This window comes from Amblyomma mixtum, chromosome 2 (genome assembly GCF_055824585.1).
Source record: "Amblyomma mixtum isolate Tamu chromosome 2, ASM5582458v1, whole genome shotgun sequence".
NCBI classification, from domain to species: Eukaryota; Metazoa; Arthropoda; class Arachnida; order Ixodida; family Ixodidae; genus Amblyomma; species Amblyomma mixtum.
The window spans coordinates 321,275,494-321,295,162 of record NC_143013.1 but is presented as its reverse complement, the minus strand read 5'-3'; the positions used below and the strand labels follow the sequence as shown (position 1 = coordinate 321,295,162).

General features: G+C 51.2%; 1 pseudogene; it reads right to left on the bottom strand.

Annotated features, from left to right (window-relative positions):
- Positions 1–4,526: 4,526 nt before the first annotated feature.
- On the bottom strand, positions 4,527–9,767 carry LOC149365163 (uncharacterized; annotated as a pseudogene).
- Between the last annotated feature and the right edge of the window lie 9,902 nt (positions 9,768–19,669).

Genomic DNA, 19,669 nt, shown 5'->3' with positions numbered 1-19,669 from the left:
CGGCTACTGCCTTGGTGGACACCGGAGCTGACTACTCCGTCATGAGTGGGCCGCTCGCTCTCCGACTCAGGAAGGTAACAACAACTTGGGATGGCCCGCTGATCCGCACCGCAGGTGGCAACCTGATTACGCCGTCAGGACGCTGCACCGCGAGAGTTACTGTAAACGGGAGACCCTATGCGACAACCTTCCTGATCCTACAGCAGTGCTCGCGAGACATGATTTTGGGAATGGACTTCCTGAATGAACATCGAGCGATCATCGACCTTCGATCTAAGTCGATCAAGCTTTCCACGGACAAAGCCATACCTGTTGCGACGAGCGCGACTCATCACGTTGCCTTAAACGTCCTCGACGAAGCATTGAGCGTGCCGCCTCGATCAAGTGTCCTCGCCTGCATAGGTACTGGAGACATCGAAAATGCCAAAGGCGTCATCGAGGGGAACACCCAGTTACTCCTGGATCGAGGATTAGGCGTCGCAAGGGGAGTCGCCGAAATCCGACATGGCCAAGCCCAGGTGTTGCTAACCAACTTCACCGAAGAATACCGGCATTTAAACAAAGGTACGACGATCGCTTTCCTCGAAGAGCTGGCAGACATCAGAGATATATTTGCCTTACCCGACCAACCCGTCGAATCATCTGACCAAGGCCATCAACGAACGTTTGATATCAACCGAGCATTACCACGGAGCAGACAAGACCAAATACGCAGTCTTCTTCAAAAGTACAGCGATTGCTTCTCATCATCATCGAATGTGCAATAAACCCGGCTTGCTAAGCACCGCATTGTCACAGACGAACACGCCCGACCACTGCGACAGAGCCCCTACCGCGTATCGCCGCTAGAACGCCAAGCTATCCGCAAGCAAGTTGAGGAAATGCTTCGTGACGACGTCATCCAGCCATCGAGGAGCCCCTGGGCAGCACCAGTCGTACTAGTGAAAAAGAAAGACGGCACCCTTCGCTTTTGCGTTCATTACCGCCGCCTGAACAGCATTACGAAGAAGGATGTCTACCCCCTCCCCCGCATCGACAATACATTGGACCGGCTGTGCAACGCTAAGTACTTCTCATCGATGGACCTGAAGAGCGGCTACTGGCAAATTGAAGTCGACGAAAGAGATCGCGAGAAGAGTGCGTTCATTACACCAGACGAACTTTTCGAGTTCAAGGTGATACCATTCAGCCTCTGCTCTGCCCCAGCAACGTTCCAGCGAGTAATGGATACGGTGCTCGCAGGCTTGAAGTGGCAGATTTGTTTAGTCTACTTAGATGACGTTGTTGTCTTCTCCTCAAGCTTTGAAGACCATCTCAGAAGGCTTCAGATAGTGCTGGAAACAATCAAGTCTTCAGGACTAACACTGAAACCAGAGAAGTGCCCACTTCGCCTACGAGGAGCTGCTGTTCCTTGGTCACATCGTAAGCAAGGATGGAGTTCGCCCAGACCCTCAAAGACGGCTGCGATCGCAGAGTTTCCACAGCCTAATGACAAGAAAGCTGTACGCAGATTCCTTGGATTTTGCGCTTATTACCGGCGATTGGTGAAGAACGTCTCGCGCATCGCTGAATCTTTGACCCAACTTACCAAGGCTGACGTGCCTTTTAAATGGGAAACGCCGCAAGCGGATGCTTTCAAACAGCTGAAGCGCCGCTTACAGTTCCCTCCTTTGCTCGGGCACTTTGATGAAAACGCCGAAACCGAAATCCATACCGACGCAAGCAGTGTGGGCTTAGGAGCGATCCTCGTTCAGAAAAGTGGTAAACAGGAGAAAGTTATCGCGTACGCAAGTCGTTCACTGTCGAAAGCCGAAGCCAACTATTCGACGACCGAGAAAGAATGTCTCGCCATTATTTGGGCCACGTCCAAATTTCGACCCTACCTGTACGGACGACCATTCAAGGTTGTGAGCGATCACCATGCTCTGTGCTGGCTTGCCAATTTGAAGGATCCCTCTGGCCGCCTTGCTCGTTGGAGCTTGCGTCTTCAAGAATTTGACATAACTGTAGTCTACAAATCTGGCCGCAAGCATTCCGACGCAGACTGCTTGTCCCGAGCCCCCGTCGACGCAGCACCGGAAGAGGAAGACGACGACGCTTTCTGAGGACCGGTAAGCGCGAGCTGTCTCTCTTTCAGTCAATACAAAATTGAACCATTCCATATGATGCATTCAAATTTGCACATAAAGCCGTCGTCCCATCTTCGATCTCCCAGCTAACAGGACCCCTTTCGTTGCGTCGTCCAATCTGTCAGCCTATACCCTATTAATACTCTTTTTCCTCTAAAACTCCTAATCATTCCAACAGTTCACCGCCTGTGTCTTGGCCACTCCCCCGTAGTGGGTATGTGCCATTCCACTTGAGGCCAACCAACCAACCAGTTTCGCACAGCAGCAGCGCTCGGATCCTGAGTTGCAAAGCCTAGTTGCTTATCTGAAAGGAAAGACCGCATCGCCTCCCCGAGTGTTCAAGCGCCAACTGCCGTCCTTCGTCGTTCACAATAATGTCCTCCTGAAGAAGAACTTCACGCCCAACAGGACAGTGCATCTTCTTGTCGTGCCCAAAAATCTCAGGCAAGAAATTATGCAGGCATGCCATGATGAACCGACTGCAGGGCATCTCGGGATTGCTCGCACGTTGCACCGCATCCAGGAGAAGTACTATTGGCCGCGGCTAGCTGCCGATGTTTCCCATTAGGTGAAAACGTGCCGTGAGTGTCAGCGACGGAAAATGCCCCCGACAAGACCAGCCGGACTCCTGAACCCCATACCACCTCCAACTAAGCCCTTTCAGCAAATTGGGATGGACCCCTCGGCCCCTTTCCGACTTCATCATCGGGTAAGAAATGGATCATTGTGGCCACCGACTACATGACCCGATACGCCGAAGCGAAAGCGTTGCCTAATGGTACCGCAACAGAAGTCGCTAAATTTTTTGTCGAACAAATTCTCCTGCGACACGGCGCCCCCGAAGTGCTCATCACGGACAGAGGAACGGCATTTACAACGGAGCTGACGCAAGCCATTTTAAACTACAGCCAGACAAGCCATCGGAGGACAACGTCCTATCATCCACAAACCAACGGACTCACAGAGCGCCTGAACAAGACCATCGCAGACATGCTCTTCAAGTACATCGACGCCGAACACAAGACGTGGGACTCCATTCTGCCCTTGCCCTACGTGATCTTCGCCTATAATACTGCCGTCCAGGAGACAACCAGGTTTACCCCATTCCAGCTGGTATACGGCAGGAAGCCCACGACAACACTCGACGCAATGCTCCCGCACGTTTCCGACGAAGACAACCTCGACGTAGCCGCCTACCTTCATCGCGCCGAGGATGCCCGAAGACTTGCGCGGCTTCGCATTCAAGACCAGCAGCACACCGACGCCCGACGCTACAATCTGCGCCTACGAGACACGCATTACAAGCCAGGTGATCGTGTTTGGATATGGACGCCAGTTCGCCGCCGTGGATTGAGTGAAAAGTTGCTACGACGCTACTTTGGCCCATACAGGGTTGTCCGTCGCATCGGTGAGCTCGACTATGAAATCATCCCCGACGGCACGACAGCATCTCAGCGACGCCGCACACGCCCGGAAGTCGTACATGTCGTACGCCTGAAGCCATATTATGAGCGCTAAAGGACTCGAAGTTTGCATTCTCCGTGTTTATTTTCATTTTAAAGCATCGAGACGATGCTTCTTTGAAGAACTTGTTGTTGGGCTAGTTGGTAGTTATTCATAATTAAATTCAAAGGCGCCAAACCATACGCACACACACACACACACACAGGAGAAGAAAGAAAGTCGAGACAGAGCGCCACTCACAACTGATTTAATGTGCAGAAAGACACGTACATATATGTCACTGTAGGCGCATGCACAAGGAAGACATTCAGCTTCGTGAAGATAAGCAGCGATCAAAAAACGCTTTTTCAGCCTTATACAGATTTATCGACGTTTCGCTGACGCACAAGTTGCCCCTCTTTTCGATATGGAATGCTTCTATCAGTTCTCTGGCTTTTGTCACACTACTCTTTGCCAAAATCCGCACATCAGAAAAGCATGGTTCACAAGTGCGCGACGGGCAGGTTCTGATGTGCACGTTTAAATGGGGTTAGGCTGGCTTCAGCCGGGTTCCCTGGTTCGGTCGTGACACAGGTCGCCGAAAGCCTCCTACGGAAGTTGAAGAAGAAGGTAGTAGGAGTAGGGGAGGAGGTCCCTCGAGAAGAGGTGAGACCGGTAGCTGTGCCGTATGTGCACAAGTTGGCCCACAACCTGAAGAAGGTTGCGAGTGGGCATGGTGTGCCACTCGTTTTTACTGCCCCCCAAAAGCTCGGAAGCCTTTGCTCTCGAATAGCCAAAATAAAAGAAGAGAGAGAGAGAGAGAACAACTTTTATTTAGAAAGCCTGCAGAGTCGGTTAGGCTCCCTCCAAGCAGGGAGGACAAGCTTTTACCGCGACGCGGCCACTACGTCAATCTCGTGCGTTGTGCTCCTTGAGGTCTTGTTACGTCCCTCGCTACTTCCGCGGGTTCGAGATGGCCGCCGCCCCCTTCCTGGGGGTGCCGCCCCCCTCTCCTCGGTTTCGCTCGGTCGCTGCCTCTCGAGAGCTGCCGAGACCTGCTCGACGGCCTTGAGTTGTGTCTTTTGATCACAGCTCCTCGTTGCAGCCTCTAGCTGCGGCGGGATCGTCGTCTTCTCGCTGGCTTCGCGCGGATTTACGCTACAGTCCCAAAGGATGTGAGCCGCGGTGGCTCTCTCCTTCGCGCACAGTCTGCATATGTCGTTCGCGTGCACACTCGGACACACGTGCTTAGCTAGCACCGGGGTGAGCAGGGACCCCGTCTGTAACTGTCTATATAACACTGCCTCCTTCCGGGTAAGCCCCGGGTGAGGTGGCGGCATAGTCTGTCTGTTCAGTCTGTACCATTTCACTATTTCGTTGAAGGTGGTCATCTTGTCCTTGGCACTGCGCCGCGACCAGGACTCCGAGTCGGCCGTGCTTTCAGCCGCGCGGTTGGTTAGTCCTCGCGCGGCCGAGTTGGCCGTCTCGTTGTGGTTCACGTTTCCGCGTTCCGACACGTCACTGCCCATGTGGGCCGGAAACCACTTGATCACCACAGGACTGTTGCGTCCGATGTCTTCGGCCTTGCGCAGTATGCGCGCGGCCTCACTACATACCCTACCCTTGGCGTAGTTCTTCACTGCCGTTCTAGAGTCACACAACACTGTAGTACATCCGGGGTCGGAAACGGCCAAGGCGATGGCCACCTCCTCCGCCCGGTGCGCTTCTCGAGTCCGGACGCTCACCGCGGTCTTCGTTGCACCCGTCGATGCCCCGACAACCACCGCCGCGTATGCGTCGGTGCTCCCTTGATACTCTGCCGCGTCCACGTAGGCGGCGCCTTCTTCTCTGGCGTGGAGGTCCACGAGAGCCCTGGCCCTCGCCAACCTCCGCTCCCTGTTGTGCTCGGGGTTCACGTTCTTCGGGATCGGGAAGACCCTGAGCTTTCTGTTGATGCTGTCTGGTATAGGTACGTCTTTCTGCTGCTTGCCTTCCCTCGGTTCGAGGCCAAGGTCCCGCAGTATCTGTCTTCCGGTTCTCGTTTCGGAGAGACGCTCGAGTTGCGCCGTTCTCTGTGCTTCGGCTATTTCGTCCAGCGTGTTGTGGACTCCCAGCGCCATGAATTTTTCGGTGCTCGTGCCCCCGAGGAGACCGAGTGCCGCCTTATACGCCTTGCGTATGGTGGCGTCTATCTTGTTACGTTCACTCGGCCTCCAGTTGTGGAAGGCGGCCACGTACGTTATGTGGCTAACTGCGAAGGATTGAACGAGCCTAGTCAGGCTCTCCTCCTTCATCCCCGCTTTTCTGTTGGACACCCTCTTGATGAGTCTCATTGCCGCAGCCGCCTTGCCCGCGAGCTTGTTGACCGTTTCACCGTTGACTCGGTTTCGCTGGACGAGCAGCCCGAGTACCCGAATCTTCTCGACCTCCGGTATTACCTGTCCTCCCGCCGTCTTGACCGTGATCTTGGGACGCTCGTACTTGACTTCCATATTCTTTCTTTTCCTGCACGATCCTTTCGGGGGAATCACCAGCAGTTCTGACTTGGCCGGGGAGCAAACGAGTCCAGACCCGTCCAGCTGCTCCTCGATGGCGTTGACCGCTTCTTGCAGCGTTGTCTCGATGTGTCCGTCGCTTCCTCCCGGTACCCATAGCGTCACGTCGTCGGCGTAGATGGTGTGCCGGACTCCCGCTACTCTTTCTAGCCGGGTGGCCACCCAGATCATCACGAGGTTGAAGAGTAGAGGGGAGATCACCGACCCCTGCGGAGTTCCGACGCTGCCCAGCTTCTTCTCTTCGAGCTGTAGGTCTCCCGCACAGATTTCGGTGGTTCGTTCCGTCAGGAAGTCTTTGATGTACTGGTATGTCCTCCTGCCCATGTTTAGCCTGGATACTTGGGCCAGGATAGCCGAGTGCCTCACTTTATCAAAGGCGCTCTGCAAGTCCAGCCCGAGTACGGCTCTGTTGTCCTTGGTGCCCGTCGTATCGTCGATGATCTCGTTCTTCAGTAAGATCATGGCGTCTTGCGTCCCGAGTTTGTTCCGAAACCCGATGATGGAGTTTGGGTAAAGCTCCGATTCTTCCAGGTAACGCTGCCACCTGTTCATGAGAACGTGCTCGAGGACCTTTCTCACGCACGAAGTGAGTGAAATCGGCCTAAGGTTCTCTATGTTGGGCGGCTTGCCAGGCTTGGGGATGAGGATCGTCTTGGCTGCTTTCCATTGCTTGGGTAGCCTTCCTTCTTGCCAGCACTTGTTGTAGAAGTTCGTGAGCGTTTCGATGGCCGCTTCATTGAGGTTCTTGAGCGCTCTGTTGGTCACTCGATCGGGACCCGCGGCAGACCTTCCATTGAGTTCCTGCAGGGCAACTCTTACTTCCCAGGTCTGGATGTCGCGATCTAGCGTCTCGTTCTCCTTGCCTTGGTAATCCGGGTGTCTTAAAAAATAAAAATAAAAAATAAAAAAAAAATAAAAATAAAAATAAAAGAAAAAGTAAAAGAAAGTGGCTGCGGTACCAGGCATGGGCGACCGTTCACGAAATGTGCGGTAGGGGTTGTGTACGAAGTTCCCCTCTCCTGCGGCAGTTCCTACATCGGACAAACCGGGTGATGTGTCAATGAGCGGATCAGAGAACACCAAAGAAATGTAGAACAAAATAAAGATGGCCCCCATTTACCCATGCACATCAGAACCTGCCCGTCGCGCACTTGTGAACCATGCTTTTCTGATGTGCGGATTTTGGCAAAGAGTAGTGTGACAAAAGCCAGAGAACTGATAGAAGCATTTCATATCGAAAAGAGGGGCAACTTGTGCGTCAGCGAAACGTCGATAAACATGTATAAGGCTGAAAAAGCGTTTTTTGATCGCGGCTTATCTTCACGAAGCTGAATGTCTTCCTTGCGCATGCGCCTACAGTGACATATATGTACGTGTCTTTCTGCACATTAAATCAGTTGTGAGTGGCGCTCTGTCTCGTCTTTCTTTCTTCTCCTGTGTGTGTGTGTGCGTATGGTTTGGCGCCTTTGAATTTAATTATGGATGCTTCTTTGGGAGGGGGGTAATGCCACGTATCTTTCTAGCGTCCGTTCGTTCGCGCAAGGCCGCAGAAAAGGGGTGTTATCATTTTTGTTCGTGACGCGAGAAGCGACCGGTCTAATCTCGATTGTTCGCAGCCATGAACAGCTGCATCTACGTGTTTCGAGATTACTCTAGATGATCTCGACCTGTTATCTCGAAGTTTCCTTGCCGGCTTTAAATTGAACGATGCCGTGAACAGCGGGCATTCGTAGTTCGACGACTGATGAGCACGTTTGTTGCTTACGCCGCCGCCGAGTGATTCAGTTCTTTTGCGGGCGCAAGTCAGCCCAAATAAAGAGCTTCGTTTCCAAGTGTTGTTGGTGTTTTCGTGACCGCTGGACTGCCGTCCCTACAACGTGACAATAGCATGTATGCGAACACGTACAAAAATGGATGTTCTCTCATTTAAAAACACGTACGCATAAATGAAAGGAAAAATTAAACAACGTAACAGTTATGAAATTCAGAAACGAATCAACAGGCGTACACTCCACAGCATTTTCTGGCAATTTATTCCAATAGGAAATGGCAGCAGGAAACAGGGAGTACTCGTGGATATTTACATGGCTAACTGGTTGACTAACAGTGTAATTGGTTCCAGTTAAGTTTTTGAAAGGAGGGTGCAAAAACAGTGAATTCTATATTTTGAAGTGACCGCGATACAGTAGGTACAAAAACTTTAATCTTGAGGGGATTCTACGGTATGACAGAGTTTGTAAATTTGCTCGAATGATTAGATTGGTAGCGCTAGTTTGTCTAGAGTAATCTGAATAAACAAACCATACTGCTAATTTCGGATGCCCTCTATTTCGTTGATTAAAGTCTTTTATAGAGGCTTTAGACCAGATCTGCATATTCCAAGGTGGGTCTGATAAGTGTTTTATATGCACTCAGTTTAATATCAGCAGGTACGTTTGGTAGTTTTCTGCGTAAATAATTCAGTTTACCTCCAGTTTTAAATGCATTAGATGTAGGGTTCCCACATGAAGGATAGATGTTTGGGTGAGTCCCAGATACTTCACCTGATCGTATATTTTAACCTGTGAGTCGCCAAGCGTGTATGTAAAATTTAAACGCCGCTTCCTGTTAGTGAATGTGATGTTCTTGGTCTTACTCGCATTTAATTGCATTCCCCGAATCCCACACCAAGCATTGATTTACTTGAGGGAATGGTTACAGAGAATTTGGTCTAATTTTTTCACGGTTTTGTACACAACACAATCGTCGGCAAAAAAGCGGAGTTGAATTGATGAAGGGACACAGAAGCGAATATCATTGATCAAAAATAAAAGAGGCGCGAGAACGGATCCCTCGGGTATACGGTTGAGTAAAACATCTAGGATCTGTGAAGCGTTTTACGGGTTTACGGGGGTTTAACGTCCCAAAGGAACGCAGGCTATTAGGGACGCCGTAGTGAAGGGCTCCGGAAATTTCCGCCACCTGGGGTTCATTAATGTGCACTGACATCGCACAGTACACGGGCCTCTAGAATTTCGCTTCCATTGAAATTCGGCCGCCGCGGCCGGCATCGAACCCGCGTCTTTCGAGTCAGCAGCTGAGCGCCGTATATAACAACTGAGCTACCGCGGCGGTGTTCACCTATTTTAGCACATTGCTTTCTATTCTGTAAATTAATGTAAATCCATGAGACTCAAAATCTATACCAAACCCTAATAATTTTTGTTATAAGGTCGCCATGAAGGAAAATATCGAACGCTGTAGAGAAGTCTAAGAATGCTGTATATATCTGATTGCGCTCATTGGTTGTGGTGGCGATGTCATGAGTAATTTCGTCAAGCTGTGTTACAGTCGAAAGTGTTGTTCTGAAACCGTGTTCTTCTAGTCCGTGACATGACCCGGGGCTACCGAGTGACCGCCCCGAACTAGAAGGGCGTTGACGATGTGAAGCGCAACATTCCAATGGGCGTGAAGGAATGGTTGACTGGAAAAAGGGAGAAGGGCTTGCGGCGACGGCGGATGATCGAATAAGCACCAGCCCGTGGAGCTTCCGGTCCACAGGTCTCCTGGAGCCAACGCCGTTGCCCACGACTGCCCCGAAAGGCATGGACGGAGGGCTGTGTTCGAACATACAGGCGGCTTCTGGGGTCGCTGGGGTCATAGTGTATGGTCGCGGCGGCGTCATCCGTTCGTCGTGGCTTCTGGTAGGGAGAGATGAGGATCCATAGCGCACAAAATTGAAGGGACACAATACGAGCGCTAAACTTCCACTGAACGATCTTTATTTGGAGCTGACAACCTTATAAAGATCACGTAAGGTACAGGTATAGATGACTAACAACGATTACCTTGTCAAGTTCATGATGTGTCAAGGAATGAGAAAATAAAAGCACAGTACAAACCACCAATAAGTGATCACGTTTCACACTATCACCCGCTGCCTTGAATCTAAGAAAGCTAAGTCTTTTCTTGATAATGACACAGAAGGATCACTAACACAATTTTCCAATCCCTCTTTTTCCATCGCCGCAGCTTCAATTATCTCCCTCGTTTTTTGATCACTATTTTTTCCTAACACTAAACACTCTCCAAACTTAGGCGCGCACTTGTGACCGCGGCAGTGATGAGCCAAATTATCTGGCCCCTCATCTCTAACGTTTCTGTAGTGCTCGCTGAGTCGCTGATTCAGGCATCGGCCTGTCTGTCCAATATACTACTTGCCACATGAAAGCTGCAACATGTATACAACGCTATCTGTGCAAGTTGCGAAAGGGTTCTGATGCTGTACTGCCGTGGTCGGGAGAGGACGACGGGGCTGGGCTGAACGGTGAGGTCGGTTCTGGTATGGCGGGTAGGGCCCAGCCGAGCGGTATCCACGAACATGTAGCAGCACCACTGGCCACACGCAGCGCAGGTGGCAGCGGCCGCCGATGAAGACGACACCGAGGTGCATCCTGGTTCAAAGTCAAAGAATTATTGATTTTCTAACGTACAAGGCAGAGCAAAAAAATATTTGGACCGATAGCCGTGTGGCTGTGAAACGGTCCAGTGCAAAATAAAACAAAATGCACCAGGCACCTTCCTCGGGCGCGTCTGTTCCTGCTGGCTCAAGGCAGCGCACCGAACCCTGGCACTACTGCCAATAAATCAGCCGATGTTTCCCTCATCCCGTCCTCATATGGCTGACGCGACAAAGTGGTGACGAACGCCCGCACGCAGCGTGGCCAACGCCGAAGGCAACGCCTCCACCCTGTCCGGTGATGGCGCTCTGGCGATGTCTCTTCGCCTTCCCCATTCTGGGCGGCCGATCCTCAGCTTTGGCTCGCCCAAGTGTCAGTTCTCTGTGGCACGCACCACATCTCAGTTTCACCACGTCGCTACACCTGATCTACTCATAACGCACCCCGCTTCGGCGCCCTTTGACACGTTGTCTGCTGAGCTCATCAAGCGCACAACGTTGTCATCATCTCCTCAGAAGAACTGGAGGTTCACAAACCTACACATGGCTCCCACCTTCGACCAAGCCTTCCAGCGTGATCTATTTCTGCAGCTCCTGCCCTTGTCAGTCCGCATCACCGTTCACGGTTTGTCTTTGGAGCAGCGGCCATCAAGAAGGCGCTTGGACTCCCCTCCACTCATCGTCTTCTCCACCTGGAAGTGCATAACACGCTGGAAGAACTACTCGAAGCTCACCAAACAAGCCAAATCATGCGGGTATCAACGACCAAAGTTGGCAGACGAGTCCTTGAGGATCGGCACGTAGCGCTGCCACCTACAACAAAAGACAGAGATTTCCAATGACTGGGGAAATAAACTACTATTTAAATCAATACCAAAAAAATGCATCCCGAACACAATCAAGGTAGGGGAGAAGCCAGAGCCAGAGCTATAGAGAAGCACTTCGGCAGCAAAAATGGCACGTGTTACGTAGACGCGGCGGGCCCTACGCAAGAGGGCGTCTGCATCGTCGTGGCCATACTCGAGGGAAAGCATGTGGATAGACTCTCGGTGAAAACTAGTAAATTAGCGTCAGCCGAGGAAGTGGCGATAGCGCTGGCAGCCACTGACTCCGACGCCACGCACATAATTTTTGATTCTCAGCACGCCTGTCGAAATTATATGAGGAGAAGAATAGCGCCGCTTGCGAGCAAAATTTTAGCAAACGTGCAACATAACTCAATCCAGATAACAAAGCAATTGGTATGAATAGCCGTACGCCAGGGAATAGAAGAGAACGAGGCTGCGCACGCAGCCGCCAGAGCGTCTCTCCCCCGGAGTTCCACTGAATTCCCAGACTCTGTCGGGACTCCTTTATGCCGAATCCGCTTACGACTTATGCGCACATCACAGCATATCTGTGCCTCAGTAGGCAGACGTTCCCCAAGGGCCTGGATAGAACTGCGGAACGACGCCTCAGAAGGCTACAAACGCGGTCATTTCTAAGCCCCGCGATTTTAAAACACATAGACCCTACTTTTTCGGGGTACTGCAGGTTTTGTGACTCGTGGGCAGACGCATGTCATATGGTATGAGCCTGCCAGAAAAAATCCGGGAGCAAAGAGTAGAAATCAGCCAACGAGAGAGGGCTGCGTGGTGACCCTGTACGACTGCTTGAACCTGCAGTCCCTGAGGGCTCTGGTTCAAAGAGCGCAGGTAGCGGCTGCCGCCAATGGTGTCCTGGAATAAGGACTACCACCCAGACAAGGGAGCGGTGAAACATTCCACTTTCCTCTAAAACCCACCCCAGTGCATCCAATAAAGTTTTTACCACCACCACCGTCAGCCTCCGACTATTCGAGAGCCAAACTGCAAGTTTAAGACCTATAGGCGACAGCTTAACACAGGCCAGAAGAAACCACCAGGCGAGGTATCTGCCTCCCGCTGTCACAGAGGCCGGCGTCTGCACCAAATCGGGTCTCCGTCAGCCTCTGAGTCACAACCGGATCGGACCGTCTCAGAGTTCGGTCACCGCAGCGCAAATGCGCACTTAGCTCTCTCTCTCTCTGCCCCGCCGCGGTGGCTAAGTGGTTACGGCGTTCGGCTGCTGACCCGAAAGACGCGGGTTCGATCCCGGCCGCGGCGGCTGAATTTCTTTGGAGGAGAAATTCCAGAGGCCCGTGTTCTGTGCGATGTCAATGCACGTTAAAGAACCCCAGGTGGTCGAAATTTCTGGAGCCCTTCACTACGGCGTCCCTCATAACCAAACCAAACCTCTCTCTCTCTCTCTCTCTCGGGCACACGCATTCGGTCTATGTCGCGGCACTTTTTCACTTTAACTAATCACCGGTCTTCCCACTCTCTCCCGAAGAAATGAAACATTGCAAAGAATGCCCGCACGTGCGTGGCGTCTCGGGTCCGCCAGCGCCAGAGCACCGTGCCTCAACTTTTTTTTCGACCGCAAGCGAAGACTCGTGTTCCCGGCATGCGTTCTGCAGAAGCCATTTCCAAGGGCCCGTGCCCACCCCAGCGCAGCAGACACTCTCTACCTCTCTTTGAGCGAGCCCCCTCTCCTTCCATTCCCTCCTCGAAATTCTTCTCTCCCGCTCCTCGTCGAGTAGGCTCGGCAAGGCAAAATCACCCCTTCCTTCTCCGGTGTAAGCCGGAGGCGTGGTGTCTGTGGAGTGCGTCACAGGGCGACGTCATGGCCCCGCCTTCAATAGAATTCCTTTCTTGGCTTTTGCATTTTCTCCGCACACTGAACGATCGAGAGGCGCGATCGGCTCGACCACCTAGACTTGTTAGCGAGCGCATCCTTTCATACATCTGTTTGTCATTCCCAGTTAACGAGCCACCTTTTCATTTTCTTTTAGGCCTCCCCACCGTTTCACGAGCGGAGGGGCGGAAGTCGGTTGTGTTCGAAACACACGGCGAAGCGCGGACCCGGCAACCGCCCGTTTGCTTTTCTCCATGCGTGTTTGTGTTCTGTGTGTTTGTGTCTTTTCTCCGCTCCAAAGCATATGTCATTCATAGGAGTCAAGGCGTACGCAAGATGCACGAAAGATAAGCGGTGTGTGTGCGGAGCGAAGGAAAGGCTCTGCTGCACTACTAATTAAAACCTTGTTTTGGGGGGCTCGCATAGAAGAAAAGAAACTGAGAAGGGAGCGCGCACGCAGAGCGTCTCGTGACGTGATCACGGCGGGGGGGGGGGAGGGGGGGGGCGAACCAACTCCCTCAGTTTTACTATTTTTTTACTTTTTATGGCTAGGGTTCAAGGCTGTCGCCGCACGCTCCCTCCGCAGTTTTTTTTTTTTTGTTCCTTCATGTGGGTTTGTAGGCATGAGCCAGAACAGAAGGCGCTGCGGAAAGCCTTGTGCAGACGACGCGACGCCAAGGCTACGCCCAACCTTCTCCCGTCAGTCAGAACGATGCACCAATGGAGTGCCTTTAGCGAAAGTAGCCCCCCTTGACGTCAGCGGGGTTCAGAGTAGTGGGCCGGGCCCGTTTTTGAAGGAAGGAAAGAACGAACGGGCTTTGATTTGAATTTTCGCAGCTTTTCGGGGCGCGCATGGCTCTAGTATTTTGCAGAGGTTATCTTCGATGCCTCATCTATGCAGTGGGCTTGTTTTTCAAAAATGTCCGGACCCTGGGCAGTGGCCCTTTAACGCAATAACAACCAGAAAGGCGATTGTTAAGCTAGACGCCTATGGCGCCAGTAGCTAATTTCCCCCTACCGTGTCCGTCTGGAGAGGTCGAGAATGGAGACAGGGCGTCGCGCGCTTCGGGCGCTGTCCAAGGCTGCGGGAAAGACCGCGACCGCCTTGTCGGGGACCAAGGGGTCGGCGACCGTCTCCCATTGAAGAGAGATGACCTGTCAAGTGGGGGTGGGGGACAGCAAGGTCGGCGACTTTTGAAACCTCTGAAGCAGCCTCTAGAGTCGGGCTCTGGCGATCACTGGGCTCCACCTACTTGTACCTACAGTGCCACTGCAGCGGGATTGGTTGAAATTGGGCGAGAGCGGATTTAATAAAGCACCGCCCAATTATTGAGGGTATCAAAACCCGCTGCGAACAAAGAGCAGGGATGAGCGCGCCGAGTCTCAGTCTCGGCCGCTTTTCTGCAGCCCTTTTTTAACAGCCTTTTTTAAACCGCCTTTTTCTCCAAGTTCTTGTATTCGTTCCCGTCTTGATTAAATCAGTTTTGTCTTAAGAAGTTTGAAGTTGCTGCCCAAACCGGCAACGTGTCGCCGGACGAGCATACGATCAGACCAACCGGCCATATCGACCTTTTTTTTTTAGCTGCGATAAAATTCGGCCCATTGAAACCGCGTTATTTCCCATTGAAATTGACAATCCCTTCCGCTTTTCAGAACTGTATTCCGAATATCTCAACTAAAATTGAAGCTATTATAGACTATCTCAGTCCGAAATAGTATGCCATCAGTAATTTTCCAAATATTTTAGGCTTCAAATCTAGTCAAGGCGATGGGAATATTTTATCAGCATTTCATAGGTTATTAGATAAGGCTGATCAGCGAAGGCATATACCGAAATAGTATGCCATTAGTAATTCTCAAAATGTTTTCGGCTTCAAATCTAGTCAAGGCGATGGGAATATTTTATCAGCATTTCATAGCTTATTAGATAAGGCTGATCAGCGAATGCATATAACATCCCTTCATCGTACGAAGCGACTTTCGGTAGAGCGTACAGCGCTTTCTCTCGCCGTATGCATGGCGCGCGTCGCAAGTCTTCGAAACTGCGTGCCTCGGCCAGAGTTATCACAACAGTCAGAAAAGCAGCACTAAATTTTGGCGTCAGAAATCATCAGCAACCAGTAGATTTTCGTATATGTCACTTATTCAAACATTTTTTCTCTTCATGGTATGGGTTAATCATTTTTTACGATGAGATGCAGCGATAAAAGAGAAGTCCCACTGTCGTAATCACAAAAGCAGAGGGGAGCTGAGCCAGCAAAGCGGTCCGCACTAGTAGGTCACCATCTTTCAACCCATCTGCGGTTTTTTTCTTGCTAAGCCAACGACGGGTAAAGCTTTGCGGCCATGGGCGTCCGGAAGGGGGGGGGCAAGGGGGGGCGGTTGCCTCCCCTTGGAATTACGGATATTATTTATGCCCTACCAGAAAACAACTACAAACCTACAGCCTCCCTCATCCCCAGACATCGGGTGCACCCCCCTGGAAAAAGTTCTGCGGACGCCCTTGGCTTTGCCCTGCTTCTGCTTTCACCTACTCATGCATAGCGGCAAACTGCTGTTGCAAGTGTTCGTGACGATGCTCTGGACGAATAATCCCATTATGAGCTCGTCCCGCGCCAGAAAAGTGTACATGAGGCCCGCGACAGTTTAAGAACTTTTACTACATATTGAGCTACATATTTACTACATATTGAAGCGAATCTTTGTAGTGTTTGTTCATTCTTCAAAGCTTCCGGCACGTCGCCTTATCACTTTGCTTGCGATGCAACAAGCGGCCAGATTTATCTCGATTGATCGCATCCAGGTGGAGCCGATTCTACGTTGTTCCGGAATGCTCTAGTAACTTTGCACGCCTTATCTCGAAAATTCGCTATCAGCTTTAAATTCAGCACGGCCGAGAGGGGCGGGCGTGAGGTTCGACGACCACTGAGCACGCTTGTTGGTACCCAACAAACAAAATCTCCTCAAAATCTTCCAAAAATAACCCACCGGGACATTTGGAATCTCCCCAGGAGGTTCTCATTTTTCCCGAACACAGCCAAAAACGTCCCCACACCTAGCAGTGTTCAAAAGTTGTGCGTCCCGTCACCATCATCAGCATCAGCCTGATTACGCACACTGCAGGGCAAATGCCTCTTCCATGTCTCTCCAATTAACCCTGCCCTTCGCCAGTTGCGGCAACCGTATTCCTGCAAATTTCTTAATCTCATCCACCCATCTAACTTTCTGCCGCCCCCTGCTACGCTTGCCTTCTCTTTGAATCCACTCCGTTACTATTAAGGACCAGCGGTTCTTGCCCTCGCATTGCATGCCCTGCTCAAGCACATTTCTTCCTCTTGATTTCAACTAGGATGTCATTAACCCGTGTTTGTTCTCTCACGCACTCCGCCCGCTTCCGATCTCTTAACGTTACACCTAACATTTTTCTTTCCATAGCTCGCTGCGTTGTCCTTAACTTAAGCTTAACCCTCTTGGTTAGCCTCCATGTTTCTGCCCCATAGGTGAGTACCGGTAAGATACATCTGTTGTATACTTTTCTCTTGAGGGATATTGGTAAACTGCCATTCATGATCTGAGAGAACCTGCCATATGCGCTCCACCCCATTCTTATTCTTCTAATTATTTCCCTCTCATGATCGGGATCAGCTGTCACTACCTGCCCTAAATAGACATATTCTCTTACGACTTCCAGCACCGCGCCATCAATTGCGAACTTCTGTTGCTAGACTGTTGAATATTACTTTGGTTTTCTGCATGTTAATTCTTAGCCCCACCGTTCTGCAGCTGCCTGTCTAATTCATTGATCATGCTTTGCAGTTCATGTCCTGAGTGACTTAGCAAGACAATGTCATTAGTGAATCGCGCCCCGGAATACCTCCTGTAAGGCAATCAATAGCATAGGCGAGATCGTGTCTCCCTGCCGGACACCTTTCCTTATTGGAATTTTATTGCTGACTTTATCGAGGACTATGGCAGCTGTGCAATCGTTATAAATATCTTCCAATATTTTCACATAACACTCTTCTACACCCTGATTACGCAATGCCCGCATGACTGCTGAGGTTTCTACTGAGTCGAATGCTTTCTCGTAGTCAATGAACGCTATATTGGGTGTCCACGCGAGCTATAGCCAAAGGTTAAAAAATAAATATTTGAGGTAGGCCAGGGAAACCACTTACATCTACCAACCGGCTTGCGCATCATAGGCAATTTTTTGTTTTGCAATTAAATAATTAGAAATTACGATAATTTTCTAAACGCGTAAATATTGACCTTAGACAGCAAATGGGAATAGCAAAGTTGGAGAGCACCTTCAGAAACCCCCATTCCATTGATTTGCGATAAAGAAAGCCTCGCGTGTATCTTTTTCCGAGCACCGAAGAAAGTTCGCGAAATAAAAAAAAAATCACATGACTAGCGCATTCGCGTGCCACGATTGTGCTCATGGGCGTCCGGAGGGGGGGGCAAGGGGGGGCGGTTGCACCCCCCTGGAAAATCACTCACTCGAACCGTGAGTGATGGCCGCACACCAGGGGCGGTGGTGCGCTCAGTCAAAAGGGTAAAAGCAGCCCCGCATGGTCACATCTGCGAAATGCCGCGTCCGGGCGTGCGTCGTTCCGCCGTTTTCAAACCACGCCATCGTTAGCTCTACTGAAGGGCGACCTGTTCCAGACATACAGCGGCACCGGCGAGCATGTGTTTCGAGCCGCCTTGAGATGGGTGTCTGTTTCTTTGATCTCTAGAGAGATAGCGACACGGAGGCAGACAGTGCACGGGGCATCTTGTTTTCGCCTATGTCGTTACGCCGGTCACCGATGAATTCTTAAGGAGGGAAGGACAAATCAGCCGTGTCCACCCCCGCTTTGTCGGGCTGCTCAGGGGCAAGCGGGCGATGAGTTGGCGCCGCCGCCGCTCGCTGTCTCCTCCGATCCACGTGTAGCGCAGTTCGGTAGAAGCGCCGCTTTCAGAATCTCCGGCAAAGGGGATTAGCTGCTTTTGTTCACGGCGACGCAGTCTCCCGAGGCGCCCCCACACCAGCGTTCTTTACGTCTTCTGTGAAAACCAGCGCCTTTGGTCAACGCAGCCCGATGGCGCCTGCCTGGCTCGCCTGTCACCTCTGGCTGGGCCTCAAATCACAACAGCGCCCATGTACTGTGCGTGTCAGTGCATGGTAAAGAGACCCAGGTGGTCGACATTACCCGGAACTCTGTACTACTCCATCCCTCATAGCCTGAGTCGTTTTGGGGCTCTGAACCCCATAAAAACACAAAAACAAATTTTCCGACCGGAGTGGCGAGTGTCCCTTCCCCTCGGAAGTTGCGCGGCGTTCCTTTCACCCCCAAAGTGCGCATTCGGGGATACTGCGGCAAGTAAGCCCTCGCACGTGTGCGCGCCTCTGTGTTTGTGCTTGGGTGTTTTTAGTGGCCGGTTGTCAGCGAAGCTGAGAACAACCAAGACAGCGGACGAGAAAACGACGAGCGGCGAGCAGTGTGTGTGGGGTTGCTCGACTGTGCGGATGCGCAAGCAAGATGGAGCGAGGTGTATGAAGCTGCGAGCGTGCATTTATCTTGTAAATAAGTTTTCGTTGTATATATAGTCATCTTTTGTTTTCAACGTACGCGTTCAACAGTTTTTCCAATCAATGTGTATGATGAGTGTGCACCGAGAGCGTGTAATGAAGCACAGAAGTGAATTTATCACACGTGTAATTACGCAATTCGCCCAGAAAAATCCGAGGCGCCTACAGTTGCTGTTCAAGGAAGACTGACTGAGTGACTGTAGTTGCGTGTTTGCGAACATATTGTGCTGTGTGCTGGTCATCAATCCGGGTGAGTCGAGAACCCGTATGCAGGAAGACTGAGCACTCTTCTCCACGAAGTGATATAGCATCTTTTTGCATTTTTTATTAATTTTAGTTGTTTCTTCGTTGATAAACTCCAATGTACCTCTCCTAGCCGCGCTTTAATTTGCTGTTTGTAATTTTTCTTTCATGTGTGCATTTTGTTTAATTTTTATTTATATATAAATAAATAAATTTACTCCGCAAATAGCACCTTTTTGCTACGAACATACCCCCCCCCCCCCCCCCGGGGCACCAACGGGGCCCCCCCCTGCAAAAAATTCTGCGGACGCCCTTGATGTGCTGCTCTCAACCGTGGCTTGAGTGAACGAAATGAGCTGCCGGCAAGGCGCGGCGACCTCAATGCTCCGGCTGGCCGATATGTCAACGGTGGTTGCGGCGCCCGCGCGAAGCAGTCTGCAAGCGTGACGGTGCAAGTTGCAGCGAGCTTGCTTATCTTCTTTTGCCTCGCAGTGGCGAATAAAACTCGTCACATTTGTGTTTGTCTCCTTTGGCCATTTCATAGCTCACAATGCCCGGCGCGTTCGCTACAATACCGTTAAAGCAATAC